Source organism: Melanotaenia boesemani, chromosome 14 (assembly GCF_017639745.1).
Source record: "Melanotaenia boesemani isolate fMelBoe1 chromosome 14, fMelBoe1.pri, whole genome shotgun sequence".
Classification (NCBI taxonomy): domain Eukaryota; kingdom Metazoa; phylum Chordata; class Actinopteri; order Atheriniformes; family Melanotaeniidae; genus Melanotaenia; species Melanotaenia boesemani.
Window position 1 is genome coordinate 27,227,967 of NC_055695.1, and position 23,208 is coordinate 27,251,174.

The window sequence follows — 23,208 nt, forward strand, 5'->3', positions numbered from 1 at the left end:
TTATTCTGTTTAACACTCTGTTTTAGGGTGAAATAAAACAGGGCTTATGATATTCCCCCCTGTTGCTTTTGTTAATGATTTTGAATTCAGTAATAAGAACAAGGAACAACATTTCCTCCTTTTAAAAGAACATAAACTAACCCTGAAGCTGTAAAATTTAGTAAAATTTATTTCTGGCAGAGCTGTTTTATTGATTACATTTGATTGGACAATTGCACCTATAATGTGTATGAGTGTAGGCCTCACGGTCTCACTCAAATTTATATATATATATATATATATATATATATATATATATATATATATATAGTAATAATTAAAAATATCTCCCTGTACAATAAAACCCCTTTAATGCAGGTTTTATATCTCTCATTATATTTATAGATCCGGTTCCCCAAAACAAATAAGCTTAATTAAATTTTTTTTTTTTTTTTTTTTTTAAAAAGAAGAAACATTTTTCTCTAAAGACTTGAGACTAAACTCCGACTTGTGATTTGAGACTTATTTTGAATGTTGTTTTCCTGATTTCTTCTCTGGCTTATCTCCTGTCTGCTGCCATTTCCCCAGATGTAAAACTTTACACCAACAAAGATGTAGAGTCTCCTCTCAGAGTATTTGTCAGTTCGTCTGTTTAATCTGAAGATCAGTGATGTTACAAAATGCTGGTACATAAAGGGTGTGCATGAGTTTTAAAGTCCTTATATAATACAATGCAGTGTTTTAACAGGAGCATCCAGGTGGACGCTGGGGGCGAGAGGGGCCTCAAAACAGAAACAGTGTGAAGTGACAATGGCAGCAGTGGCAGTAGCAACAGCACAGCAAGGGAAGAAGTGTGCATGTTTATTGCAACCACCCAGATTAGATTGGTATGTTTGATATGTAGCATGAACATTTGAAGCAGATTACAAGGCATCCAGCACAGTAGCATGAGTTATCTGCCTGAACTAACTCGCTTTGTTTATTCAGTTCAGCATTTAGTTAGTAGATTATTTTGTACATGATAATAGCCTTTACCATTTATATTAGTCCTTATTATTTGATTTTTATCATGACTTCATGTTAACAGGTCTGTTTACTTTCGTGATATACCTACAAAAGTTTGCAATATCAAGAACAAAGACTAGCTGATTGTCGTTAATGTGTCTATAATTGATAGTGCCCGTCGTCTCAAGTTGCCTTTTTGATCTCTTCTACTTGTTCTGTGATTGCTGACCCATCTTCCGTGACAGGGGCTTTAACCTGATAAATCATTGCCTCATGGCTCTAATATTTTGGATTTCTTCCATCATAAAAATTTATCTTCCGCCAGAAATACCAACATCAAACATTTGAGATTGGAAAATTCAAAAGAAATTGTTGTATTGACTGAGTAATTGTTATTCATTACTATCTAGATCATAGGTGGTGAACTACAAAATTACTGTAACAATAATCCCATCACTCCACCATCTGCTAAAGAGAAAATTTTAAAAACAGGCAAATGAAAGGTCACCACCCGTGAACGCTCTATGGAGAAGTCCAACACCAGACGTGTCTCCAAATTGTGTGCAATGCTTTTCTCACAGTATCACAGTTTGAACCTTTCAGCAGAACATAAACAAAACAAAACATATATATGTCTAAAAATTTAAGATTATATAAATTTGAGCCTGAGTAGATTCCTTTTGTCATTTAATAGCCACCATCATGCTGCATGAGCAGCGCAGACCACTCTAAAAGGCTCAAATGGCTTACACATTGAAACCAAATCTCTAATTTCACTTCCTTGAAGCATTAACTCCTGTAAAAGACCCATCAGTTATAACACATTGATTTTTCCATTTACATAGATGTCTGTTCGGAAAACAGAAAAAGATTTCTGTCTGATCACCATGCACAACACTCTGGTCAATGAATTTGAATGGAAAAAACAGATTAATAATTCACTCATTGTTGCAAGAGACATACCCCAAACATCATTAATGTAAGCGCATCTTACTGCAGGCCAAACTACAGAAATTAATGGGTGATGTCAGAGCAATGCAATAGTTTGCAAAATTTTGACATCAAGGAAGACATTTTTAATAACTATACAAAGAAAAAATTCAAAGTAGGCGATCTTACAAATATGGGAAAAACATTTGTCCTTAAAGAAACTTAAAAACAGTTATTGCACATAAACAAAGCTTTAATTTGTTCAGTTCTTCTTTAGATGGAACACTACTTCCACACATGAAACCATGATTGCAAAACAACAAAATGTTTTGTCTATTCTGTGCTCAAATAAAGAGGGCATCAGTATCTCCTCCAATTCTCCAAAACAAAGATTTGCTTGTTTCCGTGTTGAAAACATTTCCTCTGACGATATAAGCAACAGATGCCGAGTGCACAGTTTAAGCAGTTTTTATTTGCCCTGATTAAGTCGTCAGATAAGTGCTGTTTCATTAGTGATTACATGAAGCTGCATGTAGGTTAATCTAAGGAGGCAACATAGGGGAAAACAGAGACAAAAGGATATTGGATAGCAAGAAGCTGAGGTTTATTAGAAGTTGTACATGTGATTTAGTCAAAAACCCCTTAGGAGTCTTCACCTCAGCACCAGAGAATCTGATGTCAAAGCAACTGCTCTTTGTCTTTTGTTTCACCTCAAAAGAAAATGGATGAATAAGCCCAAATACTACAGCTAAAAGCTTATCATAAGCAACATACCTAAATGACATCAAAAATTACATAACTGAAGAATGTATAAGTAAAATAAAAATAAAATACGACTCATTATGTCAAATAAAAAATTTTTCATTAACTAACTGAATGGCAGAACCAAAAAAATGAAATTTTTTGGTGTTTGTAAACAATATAAAATAACATTAGCAACGTAACAAAATAATAAAATATCTCTGTTATTCTCTTTTATCACACGCAACGCCTAAACAAAAGCAAAACCTACTATTTGTAGGCTCTCATTCACATTCTTTGGCTTTTTCGATGCTGAGCCTTGGTATCGATACTATCGATACTATTGATATTTGGATCGATCTGCCCAGCCCTACTTCTTATGCTTGTCTAAGAGGGTTCACATTGTGTGAATATATGTCCTTCTATTAAATATTGACTGTCAAGCCTGTCACAATTGTGTTAATTCTGGTTTTGCGTAACATAATATGCTCTAATTTATGTATGCACACATCTCAATAAACTGCTGCAGCTAGTTCCTGGCAATACACAAGAAAAGCTATATAAATAAAAATGGAGTTTGAATGCTGCGTCAAGTCTTCTCCAGCACATTCCAAAGGTTCTCAATGGGTTTAAAGTTTGATCTTTGTGGTATCTCTGTGCTGGCTGATCCATGTGTAAAGAAAACAGATGCAGTCACTAAGAATTGGCTCTCCCAGTCAAAGGCAAGCAAGTCTCCAGCCAATTCTAGACATAAATGTTGGAAAGAATTGATTGGGAAATGAATAGTTCATGCACGGAGCAATCGGTCTTTCTAAGTAGCTGGATCTGGATGTCTCAAGTTCCAAGAACCACCATTACATTATTTGAGCTTCATTTATTTTTTTTGTATAAATAACACGATCCATCAGCTTACACAAATATGAAAAATAGTTTTGACAGTCTTTTAAAGTGTGTTTGGCACAGGTTCTTACAATTTTCTGAATTTTTTCAGTAATCCGTAAATGGAGAGAATGATCAGTTTGAGACAAAAAACAGATGTTTGAAATGAGCTCCATCTCAACCAACAATGACAGTATTATCCTCCTTTTAACTTCAGTGTATAAGTAATCATAATCTAATGAAAGAATAATATAGTTTATAAGAGCTGGATGCAAAAAACCTTTCTATTTTAAATCCTTTGAATTTCAATGCTTTGGGTGCATTACTTGTGCATTTATACTTTTAGTGCAGTGAAATTTTCAATGCAGGGCATATATTTGGAATAGATTAAGTGATTCAGATTTAAGTGCTTTTGAATTTGTGTGACCTTTTCTTCACCACCCCAAATGTTTTATCTAAAACGTTTTACTGAAATCTATAAATTTGTTTCCAAACCATGTTTGATTTGTAACAATTGCTTCAGCGTCCAGGTTTATGTCAGTCTTCAAGACAACCAACTTTGTCATCACTTATTCTGTAGTGTGTAATTAACATGTAGGAGTGAATACTTTTGCAGTATCTTGCTTGCTGCAATTTATACCCCTTTATTCTGCTGGAACTCCGTACACAACCCAGTGTTAGAAACATTTTCATTTAAATGCAGAGCAAAGAGAGCATGTGGGTCATTGATGGGATTTTACAAGCCCAAGTTTAAACAAAAGCAAAGTCAAAAAACAAGGAAGTGACAGTTGTCTCTGAACAACAACATGCAAATAACCCCATGAGGTGGCCTCTGTTTCTACTTTTCCATTAGTGGTTACTGCATGCAATGTTGACAGCAAAGCTAGTTTCCTGCTAAGAGAAAATATGCAAGTACAATATCTTTTTGTTTTTGAAAAGACTAATGCTTTTCCTGCAATCTCTCAAAAAGATATATATATATATATATAAAAAAAAGAAGAAAAAAAAAAATCAGACCAGCTTTTGTTAAGCTCTGAGTTACACCTCTGGCTAACTAAACACTTCCATGTACACCATCACATGCCTGCAGCTTCTTCACAATAAACGTCTTCTTTTCAGTTTCCCCTTGATTCATGCCTACCCTTAGACTTCTGGCGTTGCTTTGGTCTCATTTCCAGTAAATTGCCGTATAAATGTGGATGTGTGCATTCTTTGTGAAGGGTGAAATGAACTCTCTCTGTTTCTTTTAAAATTAAACAGCACTAAAGCATATATTTGGCCATCGAAGTAAAGAAAAAAAAACTTGAGTCACTGTGTAATCATGACATTGCAAAGAAGTTGTGTCCTTTACTGTTCTCAGTAACTCAGAACGCAATATTCAAAGTAGTTTTTTTCCTTGGCTACACACACACCACACACACACACACTCCCACACACACTGTGATTTCTTTAAAACAAGCAAACATGGACAGGAAAAAGTCACTTGCAATTTTTTTTTTTTTTTTTTTTTTTTTGTATTTTGTTGTTGATCGATAAGTTGGGCATAATTTAGTGTTAACTAGTAAGCCATTACCAATCAAGGTCTTGATGCTACTTTTATACCTAAGTCTGACACCCCCAACTGCTGCAGATTAATCTGCTAAATGCTAAATAATGTACTAAGTCTGTAAGTCTGTTAGAACAATGGAACTTGTAATATTATTGATTTTTTTGTGACTTTTTTTTTTTTTTTAATAGGGTGGAATAACATTTCAGACTTTGCATCACTGGACTATTTCTTTTTTTAACTATTATTGTGCAAATATCCCTGCCCAGTACATCAGGCTGAAGGACACACTGCACAAGCTTAGACAGCATCCCCTAGAAAAATCATGTGACGCAGTTTTGTAGATGCTGCACAGAGTCAGTGTATCCTGTTAGGGTGTGTGAATGAAAATTTAATCACACACATACACACATATACAAACTCTACTCCAGTCCACCAGATATCTGATCAATATTTGGTGGCCTGGGCATGTTGTATCTAATCAAAGATCATTGACTGAAATCCTGGAACGCTGCAGTTTTTCTTACTAAAGTCTTAGGTCAGACTTTTATATGGCAACATCCCAGCATATAAACATTTCTCAGTTATTATTATTTTAAAAGACCACAGTCAGATCACAATTTTAAATACACAATGGTGCCTGTAACATAACATTTTGAAAAAAGTGTGATGAATGTATCACTTTCTTTATTTAACTGGTCAATATAGGAAGTTTCATAGTGATATCAAATACATTGCAATAACATACGTCTTGGGAGGATATTAGGTTTTTCATGAAACCTTACTCTGCTTTCCCAGCAGGTTTTCTGTTGAGAAGGTTTCTCGCCTTCAGTGGAGGGACATCATTCTTAAGTGTAGCATGATCTGCTTATCTGGATTGTGGACTACCCTCTCAGTGGAAAACTCAGACCATCAAACACCCTCCAGTGCAAATCAAAGTGTGATATCCCAACATGTTACATGAGTCCTAATTTTCAAATCTCAAAATACATAAAAGAATGTCTGAAATAAGTTAATATGACTGAAGTTCAACTGACAGAATTGAACCATTCTAGTGAATGTGTATAGTTTCACACAAGAGGTTCTTATAGTTGGAAATACTTTGGAGCAGCAGAGCCAGAGTTGACTGCACATGGTGGACATGATGCAACAAATACACTATGGAAAATGTAGTGTTTTGTTTACAATTCACCAAGAATGGCAAATGATGTTCCCTACTTGTCCTTAATGTTGGCTGCTTTTGTGTCAGAACGGCATTCAAATACATTATCAGTGAAAGAGTGGAAAGGAATTGACAGATCTAAAGAAAAGCGTATGAATCAGCACCTGTTATCAGGAAGGAATCTAAAGGATTAGCTGATGTATTTACACATGGTCTTGCCTTCTTATTGTCTAGATTTAATACTGGATAGAGGGTTGGTTGAACTTGGCAAGAGGGCCCAGAGTGAATGCTGCAGACATCGATATTCTCTCATGCAAGAGTGGCTCACTAAAGTTATTAAATCATGAAACCATGTGTACTGGCTTGTATTTGCATGGAGAAAAGAATAAGTGAATAGACCAACTAAGAAAACTAGAGAGAGAGATTGGTTGGGATACCGCTTTACCAGTATAAATATGTGTGACTGCTGTGAAGGAACAGACGTTTCAGAAGGAACTGAAGCACAGTAGAAGGATCAACTAATGACTTTTATTAAAAATCTTATGCATAAGGAGTGATCACACAGTGTCACACAAAAATCAGACTGAGCTCTAACTAAACATAGAATGTGTCTAAATTTATCTACAAGAACTGAAAAGGGTTATTTCTTTGACCACTCACCTGCGGTCAGCTTTACAGATCTTTCTCTTCCAGTATTTCCGCTTCAGTGCAGTCCTCAGGTGAACATTAATTCCCCATTGGTGACACTGCTGCTTGTTTGTTGCCTAGGCTGCTACTTGCTGCCATAGGGACTGTGGCTCAGTCTCTATGGACATCCAGTTGGAGAACATTGTAGGGTTGTGACTGTACTGCAGTGTGTTGCCTGTGTATCACAAGAACTGGCCACAAGAATCTCTCATATTTACAAAGTGCCAAGAGACTGAACTCACTTCAAGCCTGCCGGTCCCTGTTTTTTGATTGCTTTGCTTTTTCCATCTCCTATCAGCCTAGTTCCTATAACGTATATAAACCAAAAAAACGGTTACTTTTTTCAGGTTATACTCCTCTAAGAAGGGTCCATGGACTCAGCTTGCATCCTTCCATACACACGTCTAGTGGGCGGTGTTGCATGGCATGCAGAGGATCAGATTCGTCAAGGTTTACTCTCAGATCTTGATCCTGCTGGTGGACCGCTGAACTGGCATTATGTACCATCATCTGCTCATTCTGCCGTCATGCAGTGAACCCATTCTTCAAAATTGGCTTGCCATCCTGGGATGCATCGGACCATCACACTGCTTTGGCGTCATTTTTGGTGGCCATCACTGGAATCAGATACTAGGGAATATGACTTGGCCTGTCAGGTTTGCGCCAGAAATAAAGGTTCAACAACCACTGGAGGTTCCTGGTAGGCCCTGGTCTCTCACATTTTATTGGATTTCATCACGGGTCTGCCTCCTTCTCAGGGCAAGACCACAATACTCAGTATTGTTGACCATTTTTTAAAAGCCACCCATTTCATTCACATGGACAAATTTCTATTGTCTTCTGAGAAAGCTGATCTTCTCGTTAACCATGTTTTTTGACTCCATGGAAATCCATCTGAAGTTGTGTCTGACCAGGGCCTGCAGTTCTATTCGCAAGTGTGCAAGTCCTTACGCACGGCCCTGGGTTCTGGTTATCACCCTCACTCCAACGGCCAGACAGAACGGCTCAATCTGGAGCTTCAAGCTGCACTTAGCTGTGTCCAACAACCCTTCCACTTGGTGACTACATTTGAGCTGGGTTGAGGACACCCATAATTCTCTGACCTCCTCTACGACTGGATGTTCATCTTTCGAAGTCTCCCTGGGGTATCAACCTCATTTGTCCCTACAGAGAAACAAGATCTTGACGTGCCCTCTGTCCAGCACCACTTACAGAGGGTTCAATGTGTATGGACCCAGACCAGGGAGGTCTACTCAGGACAGGGGACCGCAACCGTTGCCTGGCTGACCATCGTCTTCGTCTGACTCTATATTTTTCCTGTCCAATGTGTGTGGCTCTCTGCTAAGGACATTCACTTGAAAGACATACCCTCTAAACTAGCTTCACAGTTCATTGGCCCTTATGTGATCGACTCGCTAATCGGTTCATCTGCAGTTTGTCCACACCGCATATCCATTCCACATTTCATGTGTCTCAAGTCAAGTCAATGTTGTCCAGTCCGTTGTGCCCTTCGGCCAGGCCCCCTCTGCCCACCCAGATTGTTGATGGCTCTCCTGCTTTCTCAGTGCACCACCACTAGCTCATTTACTCTGCTACTTAAGGAACTGCAGGAGCGCTAGTCTTTGCCAGGTTGTTTCTCTGTATAGAGTGGTAAATCAGGCCTTCACCACTGTTTATCTTGTATTTTCCTGTAGTTTCTTACTATTTTCTCTTCTACTCCATAAGTTCCTCCGTGTTGCCTTAGGATCCCTTGGATTACTATCCAGTTTTTGCTAAATCAGGACTTCCTCCATTTGCCAGCCTTACCACCAGCACTTAACTAGCTGCCTGCTCACCCTGCCAACTGCCAGAATTTTTCCTACCACAGCCAGAGACCATTCTCTGACCATTTCCCCTCCACTAACAGACTTCATCCGGATTACAATAAGCCACAGACTGTTTACTATTCAACTCTGCCTGTTATCGCTTTCCAGAACCACATTCTTACAACAGTTCCAACAACCGTGACATTAGGTGATTTGAGACACCAAACAACAGTGCAGCACAGAAGAATACACCTCCCCCAGACAAGCAAGCTCTGTCTCCACCCAGCATGAAGAAGACCCTGTCTAAGGTCATCCCAAATAAGACAGGACTGTACAACATACCTGGCTGGGTTTTAAAGGACTGTGCTGAGGAGCTCAAGGTCATCTTTAACACCTCTTGTAACACACCCTCCTTCCACTCCATGACCTGTTTCAGTTTGCTTACAGGACCAGTGGGTTCACTGAGGATCCCATCTTAGCCGCTTTCCACCCAGCCCTCATCCACCTGGAATCTAAATACTCATATTTGTGAATGCTGTTTCTGGATTTCAGTTCAGCATTTAACACAATCACCCCGTTCTTAAATCATCCCCCACTGTCCATCAATGGTGCTGCTGTGGAGAGGCTATGCAACACCAAGTTCCTGGGAATGCACATTACTGAAAACCTCTCCTGGACAACTCACACCACACAGCTGGTCAAGAAAACCCAGACACCTCTCACTTTGCCGCAAACTTACAAAAGCACAACTTCCCCCTCCCCTCATATTCTATCTACTGGGGCACCATTGAGAGCATCATTACTGGCTACATCACGGTGTGGTACCGAAGCTGCATTACCTTTTGCAAAAAAGACCCTGCAACTCATAGTGAAGGCAGCCAGCAAGGTCAATGGTGTCCCTCTACCCTCCCTCACAGACATTTTCCATACCCGCCTCACCCAGAAAGCCATTAGGATTGTTAATGATCCACTTTATAGTGATATATAGTGGTCCACTTTAATGATCCACACAAGCCAACTTTATTCACTACCTCCCCCATCTGCCCCCTCCCTCTGGACTGTAAATATTGTAAATATGTTTTGAACACTTAACTGTTGATTACTCACACTTATTTTTATTTATTTATTTATTTATTGTCTTTCTTCATTTGTGTCTTATATATGTTTTTATATGTCCTTGTTATTTCTATGGTGAGAAAGAACAACATCGTTTCTCTGTATGTTCTAACATATGATGAGTTGACAATAAAAGTCTGACTCTTTTCTCTCCCCTGACATCCTCTTGCTCTGACTTAGACCTGCCTGTCCATGAGATTCATGCAGACCAGCTGACTTGCTGTGCATCTCTCTAACGCTCTCTTTCTCGCCCTCTCTAGCTCGACCTTAAAGGGGCCATGCTCTATTAAAGGCACAATGAGACATAACTCTTATCCAAGTAAAAACAACTGACTTTTTTTTAAAAAAGCAGTTGACTTTGTACACAGTTTCAACTAATCAATTAGTTGATTAGTCATCCACATCCCGAACTTTCACATGTGAATCAATTTCTGTGTTAGGGTTAGCATAGATCACATCAATAACATCCCACCTTTCAGGACATTGTCTAAACCATGTGTCAACATAGCAAAAGATCCGGAAACACCTAACGCACTCCGACTCCACTGTTGAACAAATGATGGAAGGAGGACCTAATATCATGGGAGAACCATCAGAATCCAGGAAAAGAGATGAGAAAGGAATGGCGCAGACTCGAGAAATGGATGAGAAATTCACTTTGCAGCCCACATGTTTTCTTCTTGAACCGCTATCACGTGAAGAACAATACTCAACAAGGAAAAGTAAGACTAGTATTAAAGAAAGGTTGATCAGAGCAACATGAAGAGGTGTCAAAAAAATAAGACCGTTTTCATGGAGCAGAGTCCCTCAGTTAGAGGTTGCTTTTATGATCTTTGTCCCATATATGATTTTCCCCCTCCCCCTGTGAGACATGAACTCACAAGAATGGTGAAAAACAGCTTGATCAACAATGCTTATTATGCAGGTCCCTCATGAACACAGTTGGTGTGTTTTCAAACTGTAACACATTTGCTATCTTAATATCAGTTAAGCTTCTTAGAAAAATGTGTGATTCAATAAATGGAATTTATGAAAGGACACATATTGGCATTTCAAAACACACAATTATCTTCCACTCAAACCATTCACAATATTTCATCATCACCATCATTTTATTATTTCATCATATGTTTGTCTCTGTAGGTTGTAAAGGATAAGTCTCAGGATCATAAATTATAAAACAACCAAACTCTTGTTAGATTAAACTTTGTAGTCACTGACCGTATCACCTCTGTGAAACTGATCAGCATTAGTGTGATAGCATGAATTCAATAGGTCATGCATCTGTGCACATGTTGATGCTGTCAACAAAATCTATAAGATTCTCCACCTGTAAAGGTTTACCAAACACCATGTCAGCATGTCATGAGGGTTCATATGTTTAATGCATATATGCACATTTTTTGCAAAAGCATTAGTGCCAGTTTTTCCTTCTGTATGTCAATGTTGCTAATTAGGAAAAGAAAAAATGTAGTACAGTTAAAGGCATCAGAGTTAACAGCATTATAAAACACAGTTATCAACCAGTGAAAGCAACTGAAACAGCGTTCTGGAGAAGAACCTGCTGAAAGGAAAAGTTAAATATTAATAGTTTGTGTCGTCAGGTCAGAGTCAGATAATTTGGCAATGTCAAGTCAGTTATAGTTTGTTCATTTGTTGATCAAGCAAGCAAAGGCAGCTCATATTTTCTAAGCAAAATGACAGAGAGTGGAATGAAACATTTACCTGCAGACCACCAGGATCTGATATTACCTTTAAAAAAAATATGGTCATTGGCGACAAATTTATCGAATAAAATGACACAACCCAGATTATCATTGGCCTGATATTTCTAAAGTGGAGACTATTGATGTGCGATACTATTCATTTTCTCCCTCTGAATAGTGGTTTGTGCCTGCCTGCAGCATCAAAGGATTCCAAGAGTAACGTGTCCCGCCCTTACAGCACCTGTCCCTCTCCTTTCCTTTCCTCTCCTCCTCTTCCTCATCATATATTAATTACATACTGTGTTATGATCGACTCTCAGATGTTTAAGGAGGATTGTGGAGCTGGAACTATGTCTTCGCACACTCATCATACATTCTGCATTTGCTGTTCAGCTCCACACGCAACCACAATGGGCTGAGTGAATGAAAGATGCGCTGCTGCGCCACTCCACTGTACCATTTCACTTATGACCATGGTAGGTGGAAGAAAAAGTAGTTCCTGACAAATGGGTATAATTTAGAGAAGAATAATTTGCTTTCCATTGTATTCCAGTTTGTGATAGACTGTATTCTTAGCTCAAAACATTAAAATATCAATATTTTAACATGAAAATCTATTCTAGAACATAAAAAGCTGGCATCAGTAGTATTGATATTTTGCTATCGCTCCGCACATCACTAGTGGAGAGCACGGCAAGAGCTAATTAGGCTAAAATCTGACTCAAAGCTTGGTCTTCTCCTGGACAGTAAGTAAGATAAAGTTACACAAAATAGGGATATTATTTTGCTCAGTGTTTTTTGCACTTTGCACATTCGTTTGCAGACGAGGTGAGTTGAGGGTGGATGGAAGAGGTCGAGGAAGGTGTGACTCATGACACTGTGTTGTGGTCTACAGGAAGTGCACAAACCTTGCAGTGAAACGACTTTGTTTTTTTTGTCCCTTTTAGGATTTACCTTCCTCTAAGCAATTTATTTATTTATTATTCAGACAGCTTAAACAATTTTGTATTGAACATAAAGCAAGCCTTTAGTTTGTATTATCCAAAGCAAAACAGCATGCATGTTCAAGCATCACTGAGTTTTCTTTTTCTGTTTGTCTTCAATGTTCAAGGCGCCTATCCTGAAAAGCCTGATTAGCAATTTAATTTACTAATTAGCCATTAAAACAGATTAATAACAAAAAACATTATTTCATCATCATCATATTTGAGTATGACTGCAAAGAACCCCTAAAACTTCCCAAGTGGCACTTTATAATATACACATGAGAACACGGGTTATTATTCAGCCTTTTATTCATGTGTCAGTGAGTCACCATTTTGATGGATCAACTAAAACTCAAACAAACCGAGCAAACAAATTAAACAAACTGACCACATAAATGAGACACAAGGGTAAACTTGAACTGTGGGTCCGCACCATTTACAGCCCAGGCGACCCAATGGCGAGCCAGCTAGGCAGAGTTTTCACTCCATTTAAACCAGGCGATTAGCCAGGGCATCAGCCGGATAACCCGTTCAGATCCAGCCGCTTTTTTTGCTTTTAACCGTGTGGGTGGAACATACAAATCAGAGTAGATACACTTAGAAAATTTTTAAATAATGTTGATGTGTGGCCTTTATTTTTTCAGTAGATAACTTCACATTAATATGATTCCTTAAACAACTTTTGCTGATTTTATTTTATTATTTATTTTGATCCAGGCAGCAAAGTTCTGTTCTAATCAAACTAATTGTCTTTATATGTTAAAAGACCTCCAATGGAAACTGTTGCACTTTGCAGACTACAACCGGAAAGAAATGTGTATACAATTATGGTTTTATATTTAACTTTTTTATTGTTTTTATGATCAATTTCGCCCTCAAGAAAAGATCCATGCATCTTTTGTTTTGTCAAAGCCTTTTTCCACTGGCGAATGCTTTCCTCTCCATTTAAGTGGCAAACTCCTCCTCTGTCGCTTGTCAAAACTTCTCCCCAGGTCATTGCCCGGCTAATGGTAGAGGAGCAGACCCACTGGCTGATCAGACCAAATATAAAGACATAAAGGTGTGATACATAAAAACCTAATGAAGATAACAAAGGAAAATCCAACAGACAATCAGCTTTAAGGTTGAAAATGTGTCCTTGTGTGTATCAAGCATTGCAAAGCAGAGTAAACATTTCTTCAGGCTGATCAGATTATATTACAGCTTGGGTTTTTTTTCTAATGAATAATGAGAAATGGAACATAAGTGTTCTCAAAATATTTTGTTCTCAAAGTCTTTTTCTTGGGCACGTCTTCCTGTGTACAACACACTGTAAATTCAATTTAGTAGCTGAACCTGAACAATTTTCTAAAAACAAAACAACAGGACTTGAAAATTAGTGGCTCTGACTCTGTTAGATAAACTGCATCCCCTTTGACAACTTTTTTTTTTCACTCTTTTTTTCTTTCCTCTCAGCAAACATTTCACACAGTCTGGACCTCCAGTAATCTTCTCCATTTCTGCTGGACGGAATGAGTCTCCCTGGGGAAACCCAATCATTTTAATCCATTAAGAACCACATTCAGTACACTTTGGTCCATTTTAACTGGACACAAAATGTTAAATTATACCCTTAAGGTGGAGGTAAAAGCTTGGAATCAACATATTCCATTGTGTTAGGACTGGGGGATATCCTCCTTACCCTGCAAATGTCTTTATCCTATCTCTCAACCCTCATAGAGGGACCCTTGTGTACTCGAAGGGAAATTCCTGTCAATACCTCTGCTTTTAAGTCCTTATAGAGGAGCCCTCACATGCTTGAAAAGGATCTCCAATCAAAACTGGAAATTGGTCTTGATCTTAGCCAAGACTCCACCAGCTTTGCATCAAGCCTTTTCAAATTCAACGCAAATACTTGTACTATTCACCAATTTCATAATTAAATTAATAGATCCTTTTCACCAGACAACTACATAGGCAGGTTTGCAGACCTCAGCTGTGGAAGCAGCAGATGGCAATAAACTGATCCTCATTTGGAGGTGCAGAAGTCAAATCTAGCTTCTCACCATACAAACTGTTTTGCATGTAGGAATCTGAAAGTTTACTGTTTTGACAAAAGTTTCCATCACACTGTGAAAGCCTAAAAAATAGGTTAGCACAGTAGAGCCACTTTATGTGGAAATTCCTATTTAGGAAAGTACTGAATTCATTTAGAGAACAAGCTTTAGTGGCATTTATATAATAAAATGTAAGTATTTGCGTCATTTTCCAGAATCAGTGAGCTATTCCAAAGTGGTGGTGAAAGTGTTTTTCTTTGGCAAAACAGACTTTGTGCTGTTACTATCATAGAAATCTTTGTTTCTTAAAAACACTTTCATGAAAGTAACTTTATGTCCATGGACATGTTGAATATTTGGCTAGATTTTTGCCTCCTTTGTGAAAAAACAATCAGTTGTACCCAAGAGTGAGATCAATCATTTGAAAGAGTCGTCATCTTCAACGCCCACCTTGAAAAAGTCCAAACTTCCAAGTTAAAATTTAACTGGGTTGTAACTTGTCATAAGGTGTCAGCCAGCTGTGATGATTTACTACTGAGAGACGTGTATACAACAAAGAGCAAAATGCACTCAAATTCTCTTGGGCAAAAAAGAAAGAAAAAAAAATTGCTCATAGTTCTCTATGCACACTGAAATATCATCCCACCCCAGTCTCCCATGCGTCCCTGCAACATCTGTTTCTCAAGAGGGTTACTGCAAGGACTTAGGATGTAACTAATATAAAAATTATGCAGAATACCATTTATTACTTTATGTATTACACTGTATATCTTTAAGGCATAATCCTGACTCACTCTTCCCATCCAAGTGTGAAGGAGAAAATGCCGATGTAAATGATGACATCTCTATGGAACACAATTCCACATGATGAAAGCATAGCTAAATATTTTGACACATGTCATTGTGTCTACGTATTGCCCTAAATCCAAGGCAGTATAATTGCCACTGCACCAATATAAGGCAATTTTTATTCTTTTAAAATTTCATCCATTAAGAAAACTAGACACAGTATGCCTCATACAAATTTAATGTGATAGTGCCAACCTTCTGGATAACCTACGCATGACACAGTTATTGTGATATTCATGTTGGCAGATGTGATGTGATTACAAAGCTCTGCACTGTGTTCACAGTCTCAGATTGAGAAAGAACTGATGCAAAATTTCAACAGTCCTTCTCTGACCCACCTCGTGACTGCAGACTTGGACCGAACAATAAAAACAACATACAAGCCTGGTTAGAATAAATACACTGAGCCTAAAACCAAACTTTTCTTCTTGGTATTGAAGCCATGGATATGGAAAGGTAACTGTGGGTCAAGTTTTTTTGTCAGGAGATTCAATCTGCTGTTTGCCAAAGCCACAATGCAGAAGTAGTGTATGAGATCTAGTACATGTTTCAACATCATGTACAACCAATTCTAGGAGCAATGGGCATCATCCACCGACCACTCTTACAAACAAATTTGTTCTTAAGTCCTACTCACAAACCTTGTATGAAGAGTATGGCATTCATAGAAATCTTTGTATGTTGGTTCATAGGATTGTACCTGTGTGAGAATTGCTCTTACACTCTGCTCTTATGTGAGGGCTGACATGCCTGAACATAGTCAGTGTTTGTGTTGGCTTCTGCTGTTCACATCATTAACATTAAACAGTCATCAAAACATCAATTAAAATCACACCATGATCCATGAACATCAACAATTAAATTACATTAATGCTTGTAGTCAGATTTTTTAAAATAACTTTTGGTGAATATTATAATTTTGTTACTTTCATAATAAAAAGCAGGATATTGCAGATCACGTTCAAGCATTATCATTTCCCTCTAAGGGAAAATAAACTATTTTATTTATTTCGCTAATTCAGGAAAAGGCACAGTCTAGACAAGATTTAGTTGGTGGTCTTCCTAATACCATCAGTGCAATAGACTGCACACATGTACAGTTTAAGCACCCTCAGCAAATCCGTTCTTCCTTCCATAAAATTATTACTCCACAAATGTCCAAGTCACCTGTGGTTCAGATTGCTGAATGTAGTCTTTAATAAATATAATTTACTACTACAGTGGCTTTTTATTATAATGATTAGTTGTATTAGGAAATTGAGGTTATGCCCTGACCTTCTGGTTAATAACACCACTGACCAACCTTCAGACTCACCTGGAAGTTAAAAGGATGCTGCATGTGTTTGGACACTACAAGTTGCAATTTGCTTTAAAAACTTTAGAAATAGCAGTATATAAAGACAGATTAAAATTTATATTACGATGTACCACTTTCCCTTTTAGCTACTACACCACAAGGACATGTCCTGACACGCTCATGGGACCAGACTCTATGCATTGGTGCCAGATGTGCTGAGGTAGTCAGATCTGTTGCGTGTCTCTAGCCTGCTGATGCCATCACACAATATAATTGGCTGGATGTTGGCTCAGTGATATAGAAGACTGTAATTGATCAAATATGGAAGTTTTTGCTGGACTGTAGTTTTTCAAAGGAAACATGGACGACTTTTACAAAGAAATCCATCATTACCTATCGAAAGTAGCTTACCACAACCTAGTAACCTAGTGTTACTTAATGTTAATGATAGCAACTCCAATTTAATTCATGTTTGCAATACATGAATATCACTGTGTTTCTGAAGCTGGATTTATTCACACGTAAATAGTTATTATACATACACTAAATGAATGTTGTTTTTTTTCCTGCTGAATTAGATGAGCAGTTGCATTACAACTACCAAGGCATGCTTCGCTTGGTGGTTTCAAGCGAAGCATGCCTTTTGAGAGGAGCAGACACTGGGATCCTCTGTGCTTTGACATTTGTAGCAGCTTCATTGCTCCAGTGTTTGTGTGTTTTGATGTATTCTGTTGAGAATCAAAGCTCTCTGGAGGTCATCTGAAGGAAATCTTCAATCTCAGAGGAGACATTATTGTTCCTTGCACTGGATCTACCCAGTTCTTCCTGGTACAGCAGTGGACCAGGCTCAACTGTTGGTGGCAGCTTCTTTCCGTCAGTCTTGGCGAGTCAAACGAGGCGTGGAGCTGAGCAAACTTCGTTCAATTGATCCTCGTCTACAATCATTTTCAACCTGTCCTTGCAGCTTGCATCAGTTCCTGTGTGCCTCAAGTCCTCTATCATTGTGCCTCAAGTCCTCTATCATTGTGCCTGTGCCGAAAAAATCTGCTGTCACCTGCCTCAGTGACTACCGCCCGGTCGCTCTGACACCAGTAATCATGAAGTGCTTTGAGAGGATCGTCTTAAGTCACATCAAGGACGTCATTCCTGCTACTCTGGACAGATATCAGTTCGCCTACAGGGAGAACCGATCGACAGAGGATGCAGTCTTGGCACTGCACACAGCTCTGACTCACCTGGAGCATCCTAACACCTACGTCAGGATTTTTTTTGTGGACTTCAGTTCAGCTTTCAACACGGTGATCCTGGACAAGCTGACACTGAAACTCCACAACCTCGGACTGTCTAACCCCGCTATGCTTCTGGATCAGGGACTTCCTCACTAATAGGCCTCAGGTGGTGAGAATTGGGGACTGCACATCATCCACACTGTTCCTGAGCACAGGCACACCACAGGGATGTGTGCTTAGCCCAGCCCTCTTCACCCTATTCACACATGACTGTTTTGCTATCCATCCCACAAAATGGTTCTGAAGTTTGCAGATGACACCACCGTGGTGGGTCTCATATCGGACAACAATGTGACCCTCTACAGAGAGGAGATCCAGCACCTGACAGGATGGTGTTCAGACAACAACCTTGTTCTGAACACCAGCAAGACCAAGGAGGTCATTGTGGACTTAAGGAGATCCAGGAAGATGGAGCACACCCCTGTCCTCATCCATGGGGAGGAGGTGGAGCGGGTGGACAACATCAAGTTCCTGGGCATCCACATTACATCGGACTTCACTTGGTCCGCACACACATCGCACCCGGTGAAGAGGGCCCAACAAAGGCTCTTCTTCCTCAGGAAGCTCAAAAGGACTGGACTCTCCTCTCAGCTTCTGATAAACTTCTACAGAGCCACCATAGAGAGCATTCTGTGTCTGAGTGCAACAGTGTGGTATGGGAGCTGCTCTGCACAAGACAGGAAGGTCTTGGCCTGGGTGGTGAAAACAGCACAGGGGATTGTAGGGAGTCCTCTCCCGCTCCTGGACTCAATATACGACAGCCGGGTCCAGAGAAGGGCCAGTCGTATAGCTGCAGCCCCCACCCACCCAGGACACGAACTGTTTGTACCTCTTCCTTCTGGAAAGAGATACAGAAACATCAAAGCCCACACCAACAGACTGAAACACAGCTTCTTCCCCAGAGCTGTGAAATCCATCACCCCATCTCCCCCCACCCCCCACCCCTCATCCATAGACTGAACACTAAACCCCTGCAGACAGGCAGACACACTCAGACTGCACTACACTTTAGGACAATATGCTGCAACATGTGGAACACTTCCATGCCAGTCACTTTAAACACTTTAAATACTTGATTTGATTTGCACTGTACTTGTTATTCCATTTTACTCCTTTTATATATATATATATATATATATATATATATATATATATATATATATATATATATATATATATATATATATATCTAGAGATATATTGTCTTTTGCCTTTCCATACTTTTTATCTTTGTGTATTACAGTGTGCCTTTTAAGCCGAGAACTTCTGAAACAAAATTTCGTTGTGCCTTGCACAATGACAATAAAGATTCTTGATTCTTGATTCTTGATCATGGATCATTAATGTTAGGTCGCTAACAAACAAAACCTTCAAGTTGAGTGATTTTTCATTTCACAAGAGTTGGATTTTATGTTTCTGATGGAGAACATGGCTTCGAGCTGGTAAGTTTACCCCTTTCTAATAGCTTCTTCTTTATGACTGTGTATTATTCAGCGCCCCTCAAACTAAAGGTAAAGGTGGAGGAGTTGCTGTGTTCCAATCCTGTTTTTTATGTCAGTGGCTACCAGTTCATATTTTTTTACTGCTTTGAGATTGTGGAGATTAAATGTGAATCCCTTCTGCTCTGTGTAATGATCTCCCGGCCACCCAAATTTAATAATGAATTTCTTCAGGAATTATCTAACCTACTCTCAGCAATTATTTTGGATTACTATCAGATTTTCATTGTTGGAGATTTTAACATTCATGTGTGTTGTGAGACCAAGTCTCTAGCAAGACTTTATGAGACTGATCAGCTCTATTAACTTTCATCAGTTAGCAAAGGATCCAACACATGAAAAAGGACACATCCTGGATCTGATTCACATGGAGGTATTCAGGAGGTTAGCGATTCCCGTATTTCTCATCGTCTGCCTGTTTTATTTATTTAAGTTTGATCTTTTAATATCTGGGTCTGGTCCACACACCTCTGTGCGTGCGTTCAAGTCGCCTGATCAATGCACAGACAGTGTTGCTTTTTTCCACTTCGTTTACGGAACCATCATGCCCAGGAGGACCAGCCCCCCCCAGACAACCAGCGTGGGCCAGCAGCCACCCCAATGTTCCAACCGCACACCCCAACCAGGGCACCATCTATGATCCCTTCCCACATACACATCTATGTCCCACTCATCCTAACACATACACACACACACACACCTACACCCACACATACAAACCTCTCAGTCATACTCTTAACCCAACCCCCCGTCTCCCCCTACAAATCCCCAAGCCCTATTCAGCCTCGCTTCATAGCCTTACACCCATCCTGCTCCTGTGCCATACTCTGAGTCCCAGGACAGCAACCAGACACCAGGGCATGTACCAACCCACCCCGTGTCATACACACCCAGGCAGGCCTAGAACCCCTGCACTAACCAACCCCTCCACCCCCAAGAGAGGGGGCCACTTCCGGGCGCCACAGCCCAGAACCCCCACCCAGCCCACCCCAGAACAGTCTGGCCTCCCAGCCAAGGGCCAACGCCCACCGACCCAGGCCTCACAAGTGGGGCCCCAGCCAACATCCAAACCCCAAAGCGACGAGGTCTTAATCCTCCACCTACACTAAATGATGGAGCTAATCACAGGGGACCAGAGGGAATGAAATTAAGCTTACTTGTTCTTTGAAGAGGCAGACATTTTCTCATTACTAATGTGATCAAGTAAGAGGTTCCTAAACTGCTGAATGCCTAGATTTTTTTTTTCTGTTCTGGTTTTCCAGTTCACAAGGAGAGTTTTCTTTGCGATGCATAAGACCGTGAGGATCATGTGTGCAGAGTTAATTACAATGTTAATTTCAACAAAGTCACCTAGTAGGCACAGTGCGGGTTTTGCAAGAATATTACATTTAAACCATGCTGACATGTCTTCACATACCTGAAGCCAGAACCTGCAGACAGGTGTGCAGGACCACCAGGCATGGAAGTAGTTGTCAATCATATTGTCAGCACAGTGTGAGCAAATATTTGATTGTGACAGATCCATCCTGAACATCTTTTGTCCTGTATAATGAGTTTTATGAAGAATTTTGAATTGTATTAGTTGCATGTTTGAATTCTTAGTCATTGTAAAGGTGTTGAAACATATTTGCGACCATGCATTTTGATTAAAGTTACTGGATAAGTCAGCCTCCCATTTTGAAGTTGGAAAACAGATTGAGTCTTCTAGTTTAGATAATAGTTTATATATTTTTGATAATAGCTTTGCGGCATTGAGATTCAAGAATTCTGCTACCTTGATAGGTAGCTGCAAGTTTAATTGATTAATGGTATATTTTTTACATATAATAGATTTAGAATGGTGTTTTTCTAAAAAATTTAGTGCTGCTGATTCCATATTGTGAAGTGAGGATATTAAATGACAAGAAGTTTCCATTTTCTATTATATGTTCTAACTGTTGTATTTCCTTTATTTTTCTATTGACTGATGTTAATCATGTTTTTGTTTTGCAGGATGCCAGGGTTGTTCTAGATGGGTGTAAGGTTAAATTGAATAAGTGAAGACTTGGTTATTTCTAGAAATTCCCACCAAGCCATTAATGAGGAAGTGATTTTGATGATATTGATTTTAGGCAGAAGCATCACTTTAACTGTGGCAACCCTCCCCATGAGTGATATGGGTAAACGCCTCCACCGTGAGAGATCAGCCTCTATTGTTTTAAGTAGCTGGACATAATTTAGCTTTGTTAGTTCTGATAACCTGGGGGAAATGTTTATGCCCAAATAAACTTAGGGCTTCACGTTTCTCTGGAGATATTAAAAAATGCTTTAGTTGAATATCAGGCTGCTGTAAAAATGCCAAGACTCACTTCATCTCTAACTTTGTGTCTAAAAATATTTGCAAGCCTTGGATTCTTTTTAAATTGTTTGGAATCTCTTTTGAATCCTTATGATTCCTCTCCTCTGATTCCTTCTGTTTTACTCTGTGAAAGGTTTTATTGATAAAGTGAGTGCAGTCAGGGTTTTACCCTTGTTTTGCACCCCTGATCCCACCGTTTTGTCTGTGTCTTCTGCTGTCCTAGAACATTTTGAACCTCTGACTGTCTTGGATCTCTGAAACAGTTAGGAAGGTGAGGCCTTCATATTGTCCAGATGGCACTATTCCTCCCAGATTCTTGAAGGAGGTCTTTTGGTCCCTGGGTAGTCATTTTTGTTAATGCCTCTGTTTCCCTGGGTTGTGTTCCAGCTGCCTTTAAACATGCTGCTGTGCAACCTCTTCTTAAAAACAACTTGGATCCTAACGTTCTCTCAAACTTTAGGCCAATTTCTAACCTGCTTTTCCACTGTTCAGTTACAAGACCATCTAGAACTACATGACCTCCATGAGAAGTTTTCGTCTGGTTTTAAGCCATGTCACAGCACTGAAACGGCCCTTCTCAGGGTTTGCAATGATTTGCTGTTAACTGCTGAATATGAAGCTTCTGCTCCTTTAATCCGTCTTGATCTCACTGCTGCTTTCAAAACAGTGATCATGATATTTTATTACTATGTTTGCAACAGTCTGTTGGTGTTGATGGCACAGTATTCAAAATTTCCAAGTCTTATTTAAGAAATAGGGGTTTTTCTGTGCATCATGGGCAGTTTTCTTCCTCAGAGGCCTCACTTGGGGTGCCTCAAAAGTCCATCTTGGGCCCTATTCTATTTTCTTCTTGTGGGATCTATTTTTGACAAGTATGTCATTTCACTGTAATGCAGACAACATTCAGATTTATTTGCCTTTAAAATCTGCTGGGGATAAAGGCAAAAAAAATATACAGAATTGCTTGCAGGACATGATGGAGATGAAGTTCCTCTGAATTTTCTTTTCTGAGCTCCTGTGCTATAACTGTCCTTGTATAGCTCTGAGAAGATCTGAAGAACAAAGGCGGTTAGTAGTCCCCAGGACTTGACTCTTGACTTGGGGAGAAAGAGCTTTTTCTTTAGAAGCCCCTAAACTTTGGAATGGTCTCCCACTTTCAGTGGAGTCTGCCCTGAAAGAATTTAAATTTCTACTAAAAACTCATCTTTTTGCATTGGTTAAACTCCAGAGAACGCTGTAATTAGGGCAGGCTTTGCACTTTTCTTATTTGTATTTTATTGTTTTTTATTTTTTGTTGTTGTTTTTTTATGTTTATTTTGTATGATTATTTTTCCTGTGTTGAGAAAAAGATGTGCCCT